Source organism: Notamacropus eugenii, chromosome 1 (genome assembly GCF_028372415.1).
Source record: "Notamacropus eugenii isolate mMacEug1 chromosome 1, mMacEug1.pri_v2, whole genome shotgun sequence".
In the NCBI taxonomy this organism is placed as follows: domain Eukaryota; kingdom Metazoa; phylum Chordata; class Mammalia; order Diprotodontia; family Macropodidae; genus Notamacropus; species Notamacropus eugenii.
This window is the reverse complement of record NC_092872.1, coordinates 120361348-120381938: the sequence shown is the minus strand read 5'-3', so window position 1 is coordinate 120381938 and position 20591 is coordinate 120361348. Positions and strand designations below refer to the sequence as shown.

The following is a 20591-nucleotide window of genomic DNA, read 5'->3' as shown; positions in this document are numbered from 1 at the left end:
AACCCTGGGGTTAGCTTGTTAGGTGTGTGGGAGGTGTGGTCTGGTCTCAGGAGATCTCCTCAGCTGACCTGAGGCAAAGACAAGGTCAGGGGATGGTGATCGCAGTTTCCCTATTGTCTTCCCTTTTCCCCTGAAGGGCTGGGGCACGCCTAGATGCTAATGCGTGTTCCTGCCCCTCCTCGGGCTCGTCTCCCAGCGCTGAGGCTTTCCTGGGTCTCAGTGCGAATTTTCTCTGCCCTGGGTCGTCTGTCCTTCCAGATCGCCTCTGCCACAGTAGGAAGAATCCCCCTTTGCTATTTTTCTAGCCTCTGGTGTTATGAGACTATTTGCCCCCTTCTGCTGTTCCCGCTGATCCAGGATTTATCTGGGGAAATATTTTATGGTTCTTTCCCGGTCATCAGGGGGGAGGAGAGAGCATTTACTGATCACTCCGCCATCCTGGCTCCCGGAAGTTCAAGTAGGTGACTTACGGAAGTTTAGTTTTCAGGGTGAAAGTTTCAAGGGCTGCTGCGCTGATATCTGGCTCTCAGCAGCTCTCACCGGCTCGGTTTGACTTGTCTCCTGCTCCGCTGGTTTTGCCCGCCACTCTCGGGCTTCTCAGGTCCCTTCCGCCTTGTTGCGCTGACGCGCTGAGCTGTGCCCTGGGGGCTCACCCCTGAGGAACAGATCCTTCCAGTGGACCTTCCAGTCAAACCTGGGCTCCGAATCCGTCAAATTCTGTCACCCACTGGATTCTGCACCTCCAAAGTTTGGTCAGATTCTCCTTTCAGAGGTATCCAGAGGAATTTGTCCAGGAGCTTATGTGAGTCGTTGCTTTCACTCTGTCATCTTGGCTCCACCGCCTCAATTCTCAATTTTCTTAAAAAGAAAAAGTATGTAAATGACTAAAGTTCGTAACTGATCTGACATCGCAATTTTAATTAATACCCCCACCATACCACATGTGTTAAATATATAACATTAAAGTTGGAATGGGATTTCCTATAGCTGGAAAAGATGTCAGTTGTCCAGTCCCTTGCTGTTATCCTTCCCAGGGACAGCAAACACAACTCAGTGGGTATTTATTTAGTTCTTACTACGTACCAGCCACTTCAGAAACGTGTTGGAAAGTACTGAGAAGGAAGTCGAAGAGAACTGTTTGCTTCTATGAGGACAAAGCAGGCCTCCTCACCTTAGCAGCTGCTCCAATGTCCACAATGCTGGATTCCTTGTTCCAAGTGAAGACAGGAAGTCTCTGAGACCCTTCGCTGGGGTCCTTTGGCTTTCTTCAGTATGAAGCATCATCTTTAGCTGAGATAGATGACGTTTCATTTTACCCAGACTCTTTGAGGAGAAGCCATGGGTCGGCTGTTCTGATGTTGGGGTTCTGAAAATTAATGCTAGACTATTGTCTTTCGAATCAGACTAATTACTGCTGAAGAATTTCTTCTTTTTCTTTGTAGATCCTGAAGCTTTTATATCCAGTGTGTTCGTGCCAGGTTTTATCTTGAGAGTGCTGAGGTAATTTTTCATTTCTGCCAGGAAGCTTCTGTTTTTACCATTATACCTCACCGTTTTGTTGGATGCTTTTCAGGTAAACAACAGAACACTTTTGGAGTCCCAGTACTTTTTAAGAATCTTTTTTTCTTTAAAAGTGAGTCTACAATTTCTTGATTCGCGATTAAGAAGTTTCTTTAGTTTTTGGGTTAGTTATTTCTTGGGCTTCTGGAGAACTCTGTATCTATCAAGCACTAGAAACTGGTAACAATATGGACACTGGCCTTCTGAAACAGACTTTTCATCGTATGAGGAATTGTACATCCAGAGAAGATATCGGGCCTGGCCTGAGCAGGCTTCCATTAGCTTCTCAGCAGCCACTTTGAGGAAATGCTTAGTCTTCCTAACTGCAGCCGCTGACTCCACGGGAAAAGAGTAAAACTCCACGTTGGCCAGAGGGAAAAAGGCAATCAGAGCCAATTCGTGTGTTTTAAAGTCAGATTTTCTGTTCAGCCCTCGTCTTTTCATCAAGAATGCTTCAAAGTCCTCTATTTCATTGATAGACAGTTTTTTCCTCTGAAGTATTATACTCAGTTTTACTGGCTACGTGATTCTTGGTTTGAATCCTAATTCCTTTTACTTCTGCAATAACACTATCAACGCCCTTCGATCCCTTAATGTAGAAGCTGCTAGATCTTGTGTTATCCTGGTTTTGTTTTCACTGTACTCGAATTGTTTCTTTCTGGCTACTCTCAATATTTTCTCCTTGACTTGGGAACTCTGGAATTTGGCTTTAATATTAGCAGAAATTTCTCCTTGTGAATCTTTTTAAGGAGGTGACTGGTGGATCCTCTCAACATTTATTTTACCCTCTGGTTGTAGAATATCGTGGCAGCATGCCTTGATAATTTCATGACAGGTGATGTAGGATCTTTTTATGATCATGGCTTTCAGGTAGTCCCATAATTTTTAAATTATCTCTCCTGGATCTATTTGTCAGGTCAGTTATTTTTGCAGTCAGATATTTTACATTGCCTTCTATTTTTTCATTTTTTTGTTTTTGTTTTGTAATTTGTTGGTTTCTCATAAAATCATTAGCTTCTATCTGCTCCATTCTCATTTTTAAAGAACGATTTTCAGGGGAGGAGCCAAGATGGTGCAGTAGAAAGATACACATATGCTAGGTCCGAACCCACAGCCCATAAAATACCTGTAAAGAACTCCCAACAAATTCTGGAGCAGCAGAAGCCACACAACAACAGAGTGGAGGAGATTTCTGTTCCAGAGAGACCTGAAAAACTGACAAGAGAGGTCCGTCACACCCCAGACTGGGAGCCGAGCCCAGCCCTACTTTGGCCACATGGGCACCGAGAGGAGCGGATCCGAACAGGTTTCAGGGACAGAATCTCCAGTAGCAGCGCAGGTCCCTCCACCCACAGGCGCTAAAGGTCAGTGAGAGGGTCTTTTCAGCTTGCTGAGAGGGGAGCAGCGTGTCTCCATAACTCAAGCCCCCTCGGGAGGCAGCAATGGAGGCAGCAGGGGAGGCAGCAGCACACAAGGGCTCCCAAAGCAGGCAGGAGCTTGGATCCATTCTTGAAGGTCTCCACATAAACCCCCTGAGGGAACTGAGCCCCGAGTGGCAGCACTGCCCCGACCTGAGCACCTGAACTTAATCTCACACTGAACAGCAGCCCTGCCTCCACTGAAAACCCTGAGGCTGGGAATCACCGTTTGAATCTCAGATACCAAGCACTGGCTGGGCGGGTCTGGAGGTAAGGTGGGTGTGGAGAGGACACTCAGAAGTCAAGTAAACTGCTGGGAAAATGCCCATAAAAGGGGGAAAAACAACAAGATCATAGAAGGTTACTTTCTTGGTGAACAGATATCTCCTCCCATCCTTTCTGATGAGGAAGAACAATGTTTACCATCAGGGAAAGACATAGAAATAGAGGCTTCTGTATCTCAGACATTCAAAAAAAATATTCAATGGGCTCAGGCCGTGGAAGAGCTCAAAAAGAATTTTAAAAATCAAATTAGAGAGGTGGAGGAAAAACTGGGAATAGAAATGGGAGAGATGCAAGAATAGCATGAATAGCAGGTCAACACCTTGCCAAAGGAGACCCAAAAAAATGCTGAAGAAAATAACACCTTGAAAAATAGGCTAACTCAATTGGCAAAAGAGGTTCAAAAAGCCAATGAGAAGAAGAATGCTTTCAAAAGCAGAATTAGCCAAATGGAAAAGGAGGTTCAAAATCTCACTGAAGAAAATAGTTCTTTCAAAATTAGAATGGAATAGATGGAGGCTAATGACTTTATGAGAAACCAAGAAATCACAAAACAAAACGAAAAGAATGAAAAAAATGGAAGATAATTTGAAATATCTCATTGGGAAAACAACTGACCTGGAAAATGGATCCAAGAGAGACAATTTAAAAATTATGGGACTACTTGAAAGCCATGATCAAGAAAAGAGCCTACACATCACCTTTCATGAAATTATCAAGGAAAACTACCCTGATATTCTGGAACCAGAAGGCAAAATAAGCATTCAAAGAATCCACCAATCACCACCTGAAAGAGATCCAAAAAGAGGACCTCCTAAGAACATTGTGGTCAAATTCCAGAGTTCATTGGCCAAGGAGAAAGTATTGCAAGCAGCTATAAAGTTTCCTAAAGTGAGGTTCAATTGTGTCACCTCGTCTCTCCCTCTTCCCCATTGAATAACCTTCACTTATTCTCTATTGCCTCTAGAAACGAATAAAAACGTTCTATTTGATATTCAAAGCCCTTGATAATCTAGTCCCCTCTTACCTTTTAAATTTCTTAGATCTTACTCCTAACATCTGCTGTTTGATTTAGTGACACTAACCTTCTGACTTCTCCTAACAAAACACTGAGCTCAGCTCTAGGTATTTTATCTGTCTGTCTCCCAAAGCTGCAATGACTCTCTTCTCCACTCTGACTACTGATCTCTCTGGTTTCTTTTAAGTCATAAATAAAATCCCACCTTTTAGTGGAAGCATTACCCATTCAATTCCCTTGCCTCTCTAAAAGATTTCCTATTTTTCCTGCATGTAGCTTGCTTTGTATATATTTGTTTGCATGTCCTCTCTTCCATTAGATTTTAAGCTCCTTCTGGGCCTCTTTTTGTGTGGTCAGTACTTTGCTTGGTACCCAACACGTAGTAGATGATTAATAAATGCTTATTGATTTATTAAATACTAAGTTATGATCTCTTATTTTCATTATATCAGGAATTTTTAAATGTTTGAGAAAATCTGGTAATTCAAAGAACATTTCCACAATGAATGATCTCTTATTTTCATTATATCAGGAATTTTTAAATGTTTGAGAAAATCTGGTCATTCAAAGAACATTTCCGCAATGAATTATTATGGTTTGACCATGGTATAAATTATTTGTTATTCTCAATTTTATCTAGGTCTTCTCAGTACTCCTACAATGTCGCTGTTTTCATACTTCTCTCATAATAACAGGAGATATTTATGAGTTTTGACAACCAGAACATGAACAAAATGTTTGCAATCAAGTAAGTCCACATTTGTTTTCCAACATGCTACTCCTTCATGATATTATGCAAAACAATAATGCTAAATTAAACACTGGTCTTCGATATTACAGTACAACAGTACAACATCAGAATGAAGAACTTTTAGAGGCAACTTATATTGCAAATAAAGCAAGTATGAAAATCAATGGCAAAATTACTTGACATACAGAGTGTTATATAGAAATATTTACAATGACTAAATCTATATAATGACTGGTATATAACTAGGGAACAATTTGCAATTAACAAGTAATACTCTTAGCAATAAATAATTCATTCCATTAGATCGAGCATTTCTGAAGTGCAAATTATGCGGTGTGCACCATGTTAATCACATGGAATATAAATACAAATAAAAAAATCCCTACCAACAAAGAGCTTACTTTCTAATAGGAAGACACAAGCTATTAAAGTGGGCAGGAGGGAAATACAGAGGGTAGACACCTTCAAGGATGCTAAGTGGAAAATCCTAATACAGAAGGGGCAAATTTGCATCCTCAAGGCTATATATGGTCTTGTAGGTCCTTGGGTACATCCTTTTTATCCAGTCCAAATTTTACGGAAAAATTATTTTATTAAGGGAATTTGCTCTATGAAGTTCAGATTCAGTCAAATGGTTTCAGTTGAGGACTCAGAGGCCTCATGAGTCTTCAAGTCCACAGGTCCCTCATCCTTGGTCCACGGACTCAGAAGAGAAGCTGTCAGAGAATTCAGTATGTATGGTTTGGGGTCTTCACGAACTAGAATTTCCTGTCAGGAAGCCACAATTCAGAAGTGGGGACAAAGGGCGTAGACATATTCACAGTGAGAAGGTTACTGATGAGTAAGTGCAGAGTGAAGCAGGGAGAAATATCAGCAACATTAGTCATTTTACTTTTATCGTCCTCTCATGAAGGCAATGGATTGTTCTTAAAAGGATGCAATTTCCATCATACATAATGTGTGTGCATACGTGTGTGTGTGTGTGTGTGTGTGTGTGTGTGTGTGTGTGTGTGTAGGTAAGTAGTCAGATGAGCAGTGTAAAATAAATAGTTTCCCTGGACAAAACCCGAACTGAAGGATAGAGGGGACAAAATAGGTGTCCAAGCAGTTCCTTCCCCATCCCGTGTTTCAGTCTATCTTGTCTACATGCCTCAGTTCTGAGTACAATCTCTGATTCAGTCTTTCTTTGCAGGCATTCTCCTTTGCTCTTCTTCACTCACATCTTCACTTCAAACCTTCAATAGGCTTCCATAACCACCAGATCTTTCCAAATACATGAAGCCCCATGCAATATGTCTACTCTAACTTCGTTTTTGCCACCCTGTTATTCCATCTGCAAAGTTCATCACTCATCCAAGACACCAGAAACTAGAAGAGATAAGTGAATTGTCACACATAGAATCTTGTTTACTCTGACTCTTTTCGGCCTCTTGGGGAAAAGGATTGTTATACATGTGTTTATTTTGTATATATTTTATATACCCTTATCCAAAGACATGTCTTTCCCAAGAATGGAAGATTATTAATGACAGGGACTGTTTTGAATTTATCTTTCTGTCTTTAGTGACTATCCAAACCTGACATATGCTGGGAATTTCATAAATATATGTTAAGTGATTTATCCAATTTTCCCATATTTATTAAATCGTCTCTCTCAATTCCTTCACCACATTTGCAATTATGGTTCTTTTTTCTCTCCCTCTTTTCCTCATATAATACGCAGTGGTTTAAAATAATTCCCACATCTTTTCTGGTGCCCCATAAGTTCTATGCAATTAAATGAAGAGGAGAATAGCATCAGTAATATTCTATGCCACCAGGGTGAACCACCATCACCTTATAGATTCCATGACATGACAGTGAGGTACAAGAAAGATTTCTTCAATTGATAAGGAAGTTCAGAACAGCTAACAGGAAGTGACCATCAAGGACATGGAGTGATTCAAAACTCATATGTAGCCTTTGTGTACAACAAATAATATTCACATCACCTATATTGATTAACCCTTAAGTAGCTGAATAACAATAGGATATTATAGCCTTGAGCTTGAAATAAGCAACCCCTTTTAGAGCCTGTGAAAACCTACTTTTTAACTTTCTTTAGATTTTACCTTTTTTCTCTGAAATTAATTTCCACTTCTGAGATTTTTTTGTTAATTGACTTAAACTCCTAATGTTAGTAATATGTCACTCTGCACTGGTATTCCATTATTGTGAGACCAAGCAAAGTAGGATCATTGCAGTTTCTATTTTAGTATAATCAAGTTCTAATGCTTCTATTTTAATAATGTCATTGAGGAGGATCTTTCCCACACATTGATGGGAATGGGAAAGTTTGTAGGAAGGTGAAAACTTTTGTTATTGAAGTTGGTTTTCAAGGGATGTGATTCCTTCTGGCTCTAAAAGGTATATAAAGGCTGAGGTATCATTTTACTTTGGGGCTTAGTTTTTGTGCTTAATTAAAGGATGTTGTTAGCTCCTCACAAGTTGCCTTTCCTTTTATGAATGCAGATCTAAGAACCTGTGGTGGCATCTGCCCCCTCCCTCTCCCCCATCTCGTGTATGTCAGGGTGCTTACTGATACAATTATACATTCCTTCGGACTTCTAAAGAGGCAGAGGTACCATCATACTTTCCTATCCAAGATATTTGTCCCACGATCCAGTATGATCTCATCACATTTTCAAGAAGTTCTTTGCCTGTGAGAACTGGTGACCACTCTCTAACCCTCATTCAATTTGCCACCCTGTATCAGGAGCCGCTCAGGCTACCCCTAAGAATTGCATGCTTCTTAGAAGATTAACCACTTTGCAAAAAACTAATGCTTAGCTATATGCCTTTGTCACAGGAGTGATCAGCACTGAGAGCTCTGTGTGTCTACAACACTGAGAAATTTCTTGTCCAATTCTAGTATTTCTCAACCATGTGAAACTATTATTTTATGCTTTAATTTATTATCTCAGGAACTCTATTCAGATGAAGTTTAAATACATTAGCCTGTTTCATATCCTGCCTCTCAGGACAGGATCTTGGCTTTGTGCATACGTATCTATAACTATATATCTATATCTATGTGTATAGATATATAAATGTATAGATACAGATAAAGAGATAGATATATATGTAAATATATAGAGAGACATAGTTATATATATTTATAGATATACAATTTGAAATAGAGTAATATATTATATAGTTATAAATATATAGCTTATATACGGTTATTCATATATAGAGTTTTATGCATATGTAGTTATATAGAGTTATGCAGTTATATATGTATAAAACATACATTTATAGTTTGATAAAGTTATAGCTATATAGTATATAGGTAATTATACACACACATATATATTTAGATATAGTTATAATTTATATCTTCATGTTGTTATATGACTCTACTAACAAATTTTGAGAACAACTAAGGGAGGCATTGGAATGCCTCCTCCATTCCAAGACTGCCAACGAATGGATAAAGTGACTCCTACATAAATTTTTTATTATTCATCAATCAAAATTCTCACACACGTAGTCTCCTATCATACTGACTAGGCAACCAAACTCCCTATATTGTTTATATATGCCCCCTAGTTCTTTCCTATCACTTCCCTCCAGCACCATTTTCATTGTCTCGCACATTGCCACTTGTAGACAATTATATTTGCAAACTTTAGGTGAAAACTTTCAAAAAAACGTAAAGTATTCTCTGTGTATCCAAAAACGACTTACAGAATATGAACAGATACTCACAAAACTTTAGGAAAGATTTTGAAAATGAAAAAAAGTAAAATCTGCTTAGATAGAGAACATGATTAATATACAAAAGGTCTGACACATTGAACTATGTGACCCTTCCTCATTCTATAATTCTTAATAGCCTACTACATATAATTCCCTTCACCCTTACACATTGATTGACTAATCCATTGATACATGTTCAGTCAGAATAGCACGAACATGATATTCACAGAGCCTACATCATCCACGAGTATTCTGGTGCAATACTGAATCGTGAAATACAACAGACTCTTTACATGGAAGACAGAACCAAAATATTTATTCATACACCAGAAAGTCAAATCCATCAGAGTAACCAAAATCTGTACACAACAAAAATGCAGAAGACAACACCATCCATAAGTCTTCCCCCTGCTAGGCTTCCCACAAACAAACTCCACTACACAAACCACAAGCAGGCCCCCTTAAACAAAATCAAAAAAAGGCTCTTTCACTCCTGCTAACCAGTCAACCTGCTTGCCTGCATCCTTCCTAGCTCTGACTAGACTTTGCCCACTTTTTCTTTTGCCCAACTCTTCCTCTTCCACCCATTCAGCAATCTCCTCCCAACAGAGGTTCCGTGGGACTCAGATTTCCATGTGACCCATATAGGTCACAGGGGCCTATTAATGAATGGGAAAGGTCACCTCATTTAAACTACCATTACACCCAGTCACATGTGGATTTAGACCTAGAATCAAAGGTATCTTACTATGACTCAGAGTACAGAAGGTGTCCTTTGTGGAAGAAATCCTAGATTCTCAGAAGTGAACAGAACATCTAAGTAGACCTATTTTAGACCAAGAAAAATGAAAAGACCATAAACGAGTTTCTTAAGCAAAAAGCACCAGAACAGATGGATTTATAAATGAATTCGATCAAATGTTTAAATATCAATTAATTCTAATATTAAATAAATTATTTGGAAAAATAGATAAAGAAAGGATACTACCAAGCTGATTTTATGAAATTAATGTGATACTGATACCTAAACCAGTAAGAGTAGAAATAGAGAAAGAAAATTATAGACCAATTTCATTAATCAATATAAATACAAAAATTTTAACTAAAATACTATCTAAAAAGATTACAATAGCATTTTACAAAGATTTTGCATTATAATCAAGTGGGATTAATACCAGGAATGGAGATACAGTTTAACATAAGGAAAACTATTAACATAGCTGATTACATTAATATTATAATTTAAAATACATATAATTATATCAATAGATGCAAAAAACTATTAATAAAGTATACATTTTCTATTAAGAAACAATTGATACCACATCACACCTATAAGATTGGCAAACATGACAGAACAAGAAAATGATAAATGCTGGAGAGGATGTGGGAGAGTTGGAACACTAATTCATTGTTGGTGGAGCTGTGAGCGCATCCAACCATTCTGGAGAGCAATTTGGAACTATGCCCAAAGGGCTACAAAAATGTGCATACCCTTTGACCCAGCAATATCGCTACTAGGACTATATCCCCAAGAGATCATAAAAATGGGAAAGGGTCCCACATGTACAAAAATATTTATAGCAGCACTCTATGTAGTTGCCAAAAACTGGAAGTCAAGGGGATGTCCATCAATTGGGGAATGGCTGAATAAATTATGGTATATGAATGTAATGGAGTACTATTGTGCCATAAGAAATGATGAACAAGAAGACTTCAGAGAGGCCTGGAAGGACTTATATGACCTGATGCTGAGTGAAAGGAGCAGAACCAGGAGAACTTTATGCACAGCAACAACCACAGTGTGTGAGAGTTTTTTCTGGTAGACTTAGATTTTTGTAATAACACAAGAACTTCTGAAAAAAAAAAAAATCCCAATGGTGGACCTCAAGGCAAAATGCCTTCCACACTCAGAGAGAGAAATATGGAAGTCACTCACATAATGTAGCAGATCATGTTTGTGTATGTGTATCTGTTTGTGTATCATGTTCTGATTTGTTATACGGATTCTTTCATTTATCTTAGTCTGACTACATAGCATGACGATAGTGAAAATATACTCAATAGGAAAGTATATGTAGAATCTATACAGAATTGTATGCAGTCGTGGGGAGGGAGGGAGGTAATCGGGGGGTGGGTGGGGAGGGATAAAATCGCAATTGTATGGCAGTGATTGTTAAACATTAAAAAAATAAAAAAATTAATAAAAAAAAAGAAACAATTGAAATTATTAATATAAATGGATTTTTCTTTCAATTCATTTTAAAAATCATTTAACTAAAATCATCAGATAAACGAGATGAACTAGAAGCCTTCCCAGTAAGATGTATGAAACAAGGAGGCCAGTCACCGTCAGCAATATTATTCAATATTGTATTGGAAATCCTATAAAGAGCAATAAAAGAAAAGAAAAAGAGGCAATTCGAATATGGAATGAAGCAATAGAAATACATCTTTTTGCAGATAATATGATAATACATTTGGAAAATTATAAGTAGAAACATTAAACAATTTAAGGAAAATAATGAGATAAGATATTAAAGTAAATTCACATAAATCATCAGCATATATACACAATCACACACATATATGCACATATAAATATATGAATTTCTATATATCTATATCTATCTATCTGTCTGTCTATCTATCTATCTATCTATCTATCTATCTATCTATCTATCTATCTATCTATTTATCTATCTAGTAAACAAAGCCATGTAAAAAGGGATAGGAGAAGATATCCTATGTAAAATAACTCTAGGCAGTATAAAATCCCAGGGACTGCACCTGCAAAAACAAACCGAAAAGCTATATGAACAAAATAATAATAAAAAAATAAATTTTATGCAAATAAAATCAAAATTAACTAATTAGAGAAATATCAATTATTCAATATTTGACAAAGACAATATAAAAATAATGATTTTACTTAAACTAATTTATAAATTCAAAACTTTCTTAATATATTATCAAAATATCATTTCAGTGAATTAAAAAATATAATAATGAAATTCATTTGAAAAAAAACAAAGGTCAAGAATATCAAGAGAAACAATGGGAAAAAATGTAACAGGATGAAGTTTAGTGGTGCCAAATTTTTAACTATATTATAGGGCATTAATTGTCAAAACTATCTGGTAGTCTGAGAAATAGAAAAGTAGATCAACAAAATAGAATACACCTACAATTTAAGGCAACAAATAAACATAATAACCTAGTATTTGATAGGTGTAAAGACCTAAGCTTTCACGGCCAGAACTGATTATTTGGTTAAAAAAAAAAAAAAGATGTTGGGAAAACTGGGAAGCAGTATGGCAGAAACTGGGCATAGACTACTGTCATATACCATTTACCAAGTTATGTTCAAAATGGGATACATGTTCTAGAAATAGAGACAGTAGCAGAAAATTAGAAGATCATGAAACACATTACTTATCAAACTTATGCATAGGGGGATAATTTATAAACAAACAAGAAATAGAGATCAAAGTTAGGTGCAAAATGGATAATTTTGATTTTATTAAATTAAAAAAGTTTTATACAAATGTAACAAAGAAAAGAACGAAAACAGAAAACTGAGGGTAAAAGTAATTGACAGTTCATTAAACAAAGGTCTCATGTCTAAAACATAAGAAGTAATTTGTCGAATTTATGAGAATATTAGTTATTCCCAGTTGATAAATGGTCAAAAGATATGAACAGGCAACTTTCTGATGAAGAGACAAAAACAATTTATAGCCATATGAAACAATTCTATAAACCATTATTAATTAGAGAAATGCACGTTAAAACAACCTTAAGATATAATTTTATACTTACCAGATTAGCTGAAAGGATTAAAGGGGAAAACAAAACCAAAATGTTGAAACAGATGTGATAATTTTGGGACTCTAATTCAGTGTTGGTGCAATTCCTAACTGATCAAACAATTTTGGAGAGAAATCTAGAATTTTGCCCTAAGAGTTATTAAGCTGATATTCCTTGTAACCTAGTGGTAATACCACTAGTATGTCCATTTCCAAGGATAATTAGGGAAAGACGAAAAGAACCTATATGGTCTAATATGTTTACAGTGGCTTTCTTTGTGCTGGCAAATGACTTGAAATTACAGGGATGTCCATCAACTGGGGAATAGCTAAACACACTGTGGTATATGATTGTGATGGAATACTACTGTACTATAAGAAGTTATGGGTTCATTGATCTTAACGTGAAAAGACTTGAAACAAATAGGAAAGTGACATGAGTGGAAGTGAGAGAACAGTGTATCAGAGATGGGAAACCTGAAGCACTGAGGTCACAAGTGGCCTTCTAAGTTCTCAGATGTGGCCCTTTAAATGAATCTAACCTTCTCAGGACAAATCCCCTTAAAAATATATTTGTTCTGTACAACTTGGACTCAATCAGAAGATTAGACCCAAGGATCTAGCAGAGCAGAGGTTCCTCACCCTTGGATATAGTAACAACAATACTGTCTTTTTATTATTAATTTTTTTTGGAGTTATGTACAATCACTTCTGTAAGTCTTATATTGTCTCCCCCTCACACTGTTCTCCCTCCCTGAGACAGTATGCAATCTTATATGAGTGATACACATACATTTTTATTAAGCACATTTTCACATCAGTCATGTTGCATAGAAGAATTAAAATGAAAGGGAGAAGCCATGAGAAAAACCCAATCCAAAACAAAAAAAAAACATAACACAAGAGAGGATATTCTGCTCCGTTCTGCATTCCAACTTCATAGTTCTTTCACTGGATGTGAATAGCATTTTGTCTCAAGAGTCCTTATGTAATGTGATAGTTCCTTGCATTGCTGTAAAGGGCTAAGTCTACCAAAAATGTTCCTCGCATATAGGGGTTGTTATTGGGTACAATGATCTTTTGGTTTTGCTCCTTTCATGCAACATCAGTTCATATCAGTCCTTCCAAGCCTCTCTGAATTATTTCCTGTTCATCATTTCTTATAGCACAATAGTTTTACATTGCATTCATATACCACAACTTGTTCAACCGTTCCCCAATTGATGGGTATCCCCTGTATTTCCAGTTCTTGGCCACCACAAAGAGAGTGGTTAGAAATATTTTGCTACCCATGGGACCCTTTCCCATTTTTTTATGATTTCTTTGGGATACAGACCTAGGAGCAATATTACTGGGTCAAATGGTGTGCACATTTTTGTATCCCTTTGGGCATAGTTTGTAGCTCCTCTCCAGAATGGTTGGATTAGCTCATAGCTTCACCAATGAATTAGTGTACCAATTCTCCCACATGTACTCCAACACTTATCATCTTCTTGTTTAATCATGTTAGCCATTCTGATAAATATGGTGTAGTACCACAGAGTTGTTTTGATTCGCATCTCTGTAATCAATAGGAATTTAGAGCATTTTTTTTCTTATGACTAGAGAGAGCTTTAATTTCTTTCTCTGAAAATTGCCTGTTCATATCCTTTGACCATTTATCAATTGGGGGATGACTTGTGTTCTTGTACATTTGACTCAATTCTCTATGTATTTTAGAAATGAGGCCTGTATCACAGACACTAGTTGCAAAAATTCTTTCCAGTTTTCTACTTCCCTCCAAATCTTGGTTGCATTGGGTACAATGTACAAAAAAATTTCAATTTATTGTAATCAAAATTATCCATTTTGCACTTCATAATGCTCTCTATCTCGTTTGGTCATAAATTTCTACTTAAATCTCACAAATACATTATACTTCCTGTAATTTGTTTATATTAAACGCCTTTATATTGAGATCATGTATCCATTTGGACTTTATTCTTGTGTATACGGTGTCTGGCATTGGTCTATGCCAGGTTTCCATCACACTGTTATCCAGTTTCCCAGCAGATTTTTTTGTCAAACAGTGAGTTCTTATCCCAGAAACTGGAGTCCTTTGGTTTATCAAGTGTTGGTTTTCTATATTCGTTGACCTCTGAGTCGTGAGTATCTATTCTATTCCACTGGTCTACCCATCTGTTTTTAAGCCACTACCATATGGTTTTGATGATCCCTGCTTTGTAATACAATGTAGGATCTGGTAGGGCTAGGCCATTTTCCTTAACACTAGTTTTCATTAATTTTCTTGATATTTGGAAACTTTTGTTCTACCAGATAAATTGTAATATTATTTTTGTAGCTCTGGAAAAGACTTTTCTGATAATTTGGTTCATATGGAACTGAATAAATAATTAATTTAGGTTGAATTATCATTTTTATTATATTAGTTCAGCCTACCCAAGAAATAATGATGCTTTCTTTCTTACTTAGATCTGACATTCTTCATGGGAAAAGGCTTTTTAAATTGTATTTATATAGCCTCTGGGTGTATTTTGGCAGGTAGAATCACAGATATAGTATCTACCATAACTTTGAATTGAATTTCTCTTTCTATGTCTTGCTTCTGGGCTTTGGTAGTTGAAATGCAGATATTTTATGTGGGTTTGTTTTGTAGCCTGAAAATTTGCCGAAGTTATTTATTATTTCAAGTAGTTTTTTTTTTTTTAACTTGATTCTGTACTATTCTCTAAATATAGCATCATATCATCTGGAAAGAGTGATAACTTAGTTTCTTCTTTGCCTATTCTAATTCATGCAATTAATTTTTCTTGTCTTATTGCTATATCTAACAGATCTAGTACCATATTGAATAACAGTGGTGACAATGGACATTCTTGTTTCAACCCTGATCTTAAAGAAAATGCATCTAGCTCATCCCGAATTCCATATAATGCTTGCTGATGGTTTTAGGTAGATACCGCTTATTATTTTGTGAAAAGCTCCATTTATTCCTATGCCCTTCAGTTTTTCAATAGGAATGGGTGTTGTATTTTGTCAAAAGATTTTTCTGCATCTATTAATATAATCATATGATTTCTCTTGGCTTTCCTGTTGACATGATCAATAATACTGATTGTTTTCCTAACACTGAACCTAATACTGTATACTTCATTCCTGGTAGAAATTCTACCTGATCATAATGTATTATTCTAGTGACAAGTTGATGTATTCTTTTCGTGAATAACGCATTCAAAACTTCTGCATCTATATTCGTTATAGAAATTGGTCTATAATTTTCTTTCCGTCTTTTGGTTCTTCCTTGTTTAGATATAAGGACCACAACTGTTTCATAAAAAGAATTTTGTAAGACTCCTTCTTCACCAAGTTTCCCAAAGAGTCTATATAATATTGGAAACAGCTTTTATTTAAATATTTGATAGAATTCACTTGTAAATCCATCTGGCCCTGGAGAATTTTCATTGATGCTTTATTCAATTTCTTTTCCTTAGATGGGTTTATCTAAATATTCAAATTCCTCTTTTATTAGCCTGTGCTACACACACACACACACACACACACACACACACACATGCGGGTGTGTGTGTGTGTGTGTGTGTGTGTGTGTATCCATTTTATGTGGAATGTCAAATTTATGGGCATACAGTTGGGGAAAGCAATTTCTAATTATTGCTTTAATTTCCTCCTCATTGGAAGTGAGTTCACTCCTTTCATATCCGATTTTGGCAATTTCTTTTTCCAATCAAATTGACCAAACTTTCATGAATTTTATTGTTTTGTTTTGTTTTTTTTTATAAAACCAACTCTTAGGTTTATTTATTAGTTCAACAATTTTCTTAATTTTCACTGTATTAATCTCTCCTTTGGCTTTCAGTATTTGTAATTTGTTATTTACTTGGGGATTTTCAAATTACTCTTTTTTCTAGCTTTTTCAGCTTCATGCTTAATTCATTGATCTCCTCTTTCTATATTTTATTCATGTAGTCGTTCAGTGATATAAAACATCCCCTGAATACTGCTTTTGCAGCATCCCGTAAGTTTTAGTAGATTGTCTCATTATTGGCATTCTCTTGAATGAAGTTATGTATTATTTTTGATCTGTTTAACACACATTCTTGAGGATTAGTTTGTTTAGTTTCCAGTTTATTTTTGTCTATCTTTCCATGGCCTTTTACGACATATAGTTCATATTGCATTATGATCTGAGAAGGATGAATTGCCTACCTATGCCTTTCTGCACTGAACTGCAAGGTTTTTAGCCTATGGTCAATTTTGTACATGTGCCTGAAGTGAAAAAGTTGTATTCCTTTCTTTCCCCATTCAATTTTCTTCAGAGATCTATCATATCTACCTTATCCAGAATTCTACTCACTTCTTTCACTTTCTTCTTGTTTATTCGAGTTCAGATTTATCAGTTTTAAAAAGGGGGAGTTTGAGGTCCCCCACTAGTATAGCTTGCTGTCTGTTTCTTCCTCTATCTCTCATAACTTCTCCTCTAAGAATTTGGATGCCATAACACTTTACGTATATGCTTAGTAAGGATCTTGCTTCATGCCTGTGGTGCCTTTTAGCAGGACATAGTTTCCTTCCTTATCTCTTCTGATTAGATCTCTTTCCATTTTTGCCTTGCCTAAGATTAGCATTGCTAACCCTGCTTTTGTTTTAAATCATCTGAAGCATAATGTATTCTTCTCCAAACTTTTACTTTTACCCTCTGTGTATCCCCCTTTTAACGTGTGTTTCTTATAAAGAACAAATTGTTGGATTATATTTTTTAATCTGTCTTGCTATCTGCCACCATTTTATTGGACAGTTCTTGCCATTCAAATTCAACTTTATGATTACTATCTGTGTCCTTACCTCCATCCTATTTCCCTGCTTTTATAGTTTTAGATCTTCCTTCTCCCTTTCTCCTTCACTATAGAGTTTGAATTTTTGACCAAAGCCTCCCTCAGTCTTCCCTCTCTTTTATCAGCTCCCTTTTAGTTCCCCCTTTCCCTTACTACTTCTTCTCTCTATTTCAGTTTCCCCCCCTTTTCTTTCCCTTTTCCCCTGCTATTGCTTGTAAGGCATGCTGTATTTCGGTACTTAACTGAGTTTGTTGTCCTCTCTTAGAAGCAAATTAGAAGAGAGCAAATCCCAAACACTACTCATCTCCTCCCACTCTTTCCCTCTGTCATTATATGTTTTTGTTCCTTTTCTTGTGATAGAATTTACCTTTTTCTGACTCCTCCTTTTCACACCTCCTATTACAGTACCTTTGCACTGTTAAGGCACATTTTTTTTTATCATCACATCACTTAAATTATACCCACTCCCTCTATCAATGTATGTCCCTTGTAAATATCATATTAAATATACAATTTTCAAAATTAACAAGTATCATCTTCCCTTATAGGGATGTAAACACTTTGTCCATATTGAATCACAAGTTTATTTTCCCCTGTTTGCCTTTTTATGCTTTTCTTGAGACTCGTATTTGAAGATTAAATTTTCTATAGAGCTCTGGCCTTTTCATCAGAAATCCCTTATTTCATTGAATGTTCATCTCCTTGCTTGAAATATTATGTTCAATTTTACTGGATAATTGACCTTTGGTTGCAGTTCAAGGTCCTTTGCTTTACAAAATACCATATTCCATTCCCTCTGATTTTTTAATAGAGAAGCTGTAAAGTCCTGTGTGATCCTGACTTTAGCTCCTCCATATTTGTTTTGTTTCTTTCTGGCTGTTTGCAGTATTTTCTCCTTCACTTCTGTAATTTAGCAACAATATTCCCTGACATTTTCAGTTTGGGCTCTCTTTCAGGAGGCGATTGATGGATTCTCACAATAACTATTTTGCCCTCTGGATTTGTGTCCTCAGGATAGTGTTCCTTGATGATTTATTGGAAGATATTTTCGAGGCTCAATTCTTCATCATTGTTTCTGGGAGACCAATAATTTTTACATTTTTGCTCCTGGATCCATTTCCCAGGCCAGTTGTTTTTCCAATGATGTATTTTATATTTTCTTCCAAATTTTTATATTCTGTTTTATTGATTCGTGATGTCATACAGTCATTAGTTTCTACTTGCCCTATTATACTTTTTAATCGATTGTTTTCTTCATTTAACTTTTGCATCTCCTTTTCTATTTGTTCAATTATTCCGACTATGTTTTGTATCTCTTTATTCATTTGTCCATTTTCAGGATAGTTTGGTGGGGCCCCAATTGCGAATTACTAGAGAAGAGGAATCCCTGAGTTTGAGACCAACTCCAACTCATAATTAAAACTTAAGTATAATGATAGAGTGCTAAAATAAAATCAACCCAAATAAAAATGAGTAAGTAAAGTTAAAAGACCAAACCACGGATAGCTACTTTGGTGTAAAAGAAACTCTAGTTTCATATTTAGCAGAAGATCAAAAAGTTGAAAAGAACCACTCCTCCCCCAAAGAGTAGGATCAAACTGTCTAATCCCTAAGAGAGCTCTTGGAAGAACTTCAAAAGAAGTTCAAAGGTCAGATAAAAGAGATAGAGAAAAATTGAGGAAGAAAGCAATCCAGGTTTAAAAAATCCTTCAATTTCAATTCAGATTTCTTTAGTTTTCTTTCTCTTGAACCATATAACCTTTTATTTCACAAGACCTTCAGAGTTGCCTTGGAACATTGTATCGATCATAACAACCAAGTCATCCACGGTTGACAATCATACAATATTGCTCTTACTGTGTGCAATGTTCTCCTAATTCTGCTTACTTCACTTTGCATCAGTTCATACAAGTCTTCTAAGATTTTTATGAAATCATACTATACGTCATTTCTCATATCAAAATATTACTGTATTTGATCAAAATCACATGCTGCCATTTGTTCAGGAATTCCCCAGTTGATACACTTCCCTTTATTTCCAATTCTTTGCAACAACAAAAAGAGCCACAATAAATGCTTTTATACAAATAGGTAATGTAACCTTTTTAAAAATCTTTTTGAGATACAGACCTATTAGTGGTATTGCTGGGTCATAGGATATGTTCAGTTTTATGGTTCTTTGGGTGTAATTCCAAATTGCTGACCAAGATTATTGGATCAGTTCACCACATCACCAACCGCGCATTAGTTTCCCAATTTTTCCACATCTACTCCAAACTTTGTCATTCTCTTTTTCTTTCATATTAGACAACTTGATAGGTGTCAGCACCCCAAAGTTGTTTTACTTTGCATTTCTTTTATCAGTTTTAATTTAGAGAATTTTTCACATGGATGTAGACATGTGTGATCTCCTTTTTCTGAAAACTGCCTGTTCATGCCTTTTAGTCATTTATCAATTGAAGAATGACTCACATTCCTCCAAATTTGACTCAGTTCTCTATATATTTGAGAAACGAGGCTTTTATCATAGACAACTCTTCTTTGCACTTTTGTGACACAAATAGGTTGCTGATATCTGCTCTCCTGTGTCCACATGTTCTAGCAATCCTCTTCATTTTGAAACTGTGACCCAAAACTACATATGGGCAATGCAAAAGGATCCTTCCCACCTCCCCCAGCTCTAGCAGAGTGGGTTTCCTATAGTCTCTTTCTTCCCTGTTGGTTGACCCGTTTACTTTCTGGGGGCTGAAATCTTCCAAAGCTATTGCTGCTGATATTGCAGCTTCTTCCACAGCTTCCTGCTGGTGTTGCAGAACTGTGTGCTTGGACTGAGAAACGCTCTACTTTCAAGACTTTTCCTTCAGACCTCTTAAATTGTGTTGGGCTGGAAAAAAATATTTCACGATGTTCTTTGTTTCATCAGTTACTCTGGATTTTGATTACAAATGGTATTTTAAAGCTATTTTTATGGAAATGATGGAAAAGTACAGCTGCATACTTGGCTCTATTTCACTAACTTGTCTTTTACTTAAATAATTTCCTAACATAACTCCAAGTTACTTTTTCATAATAGTAACACAAATTCTTAACTCTAGCAACAATATTTCAATTGAACCCATCATTCCATAAACCTTATACCTTTGACTATTCCAAAACTTTATC

The 20591-nt window shown here is 36.2% G+C and overlaps 1 pseudogene; it reads right to left on the bottom strand.

Annotated features, from left to right (window-relative positions):
- Window positions 1-1167: 1167 nt before the first annotated feature.
- Window positions 1168-20591, bottom strand: part of LOC140506722 (UPF0711 protein C18orf21 homolog pseudogene) — an 84118-nt pseudogene continuing 64694 nt past the window's right edge.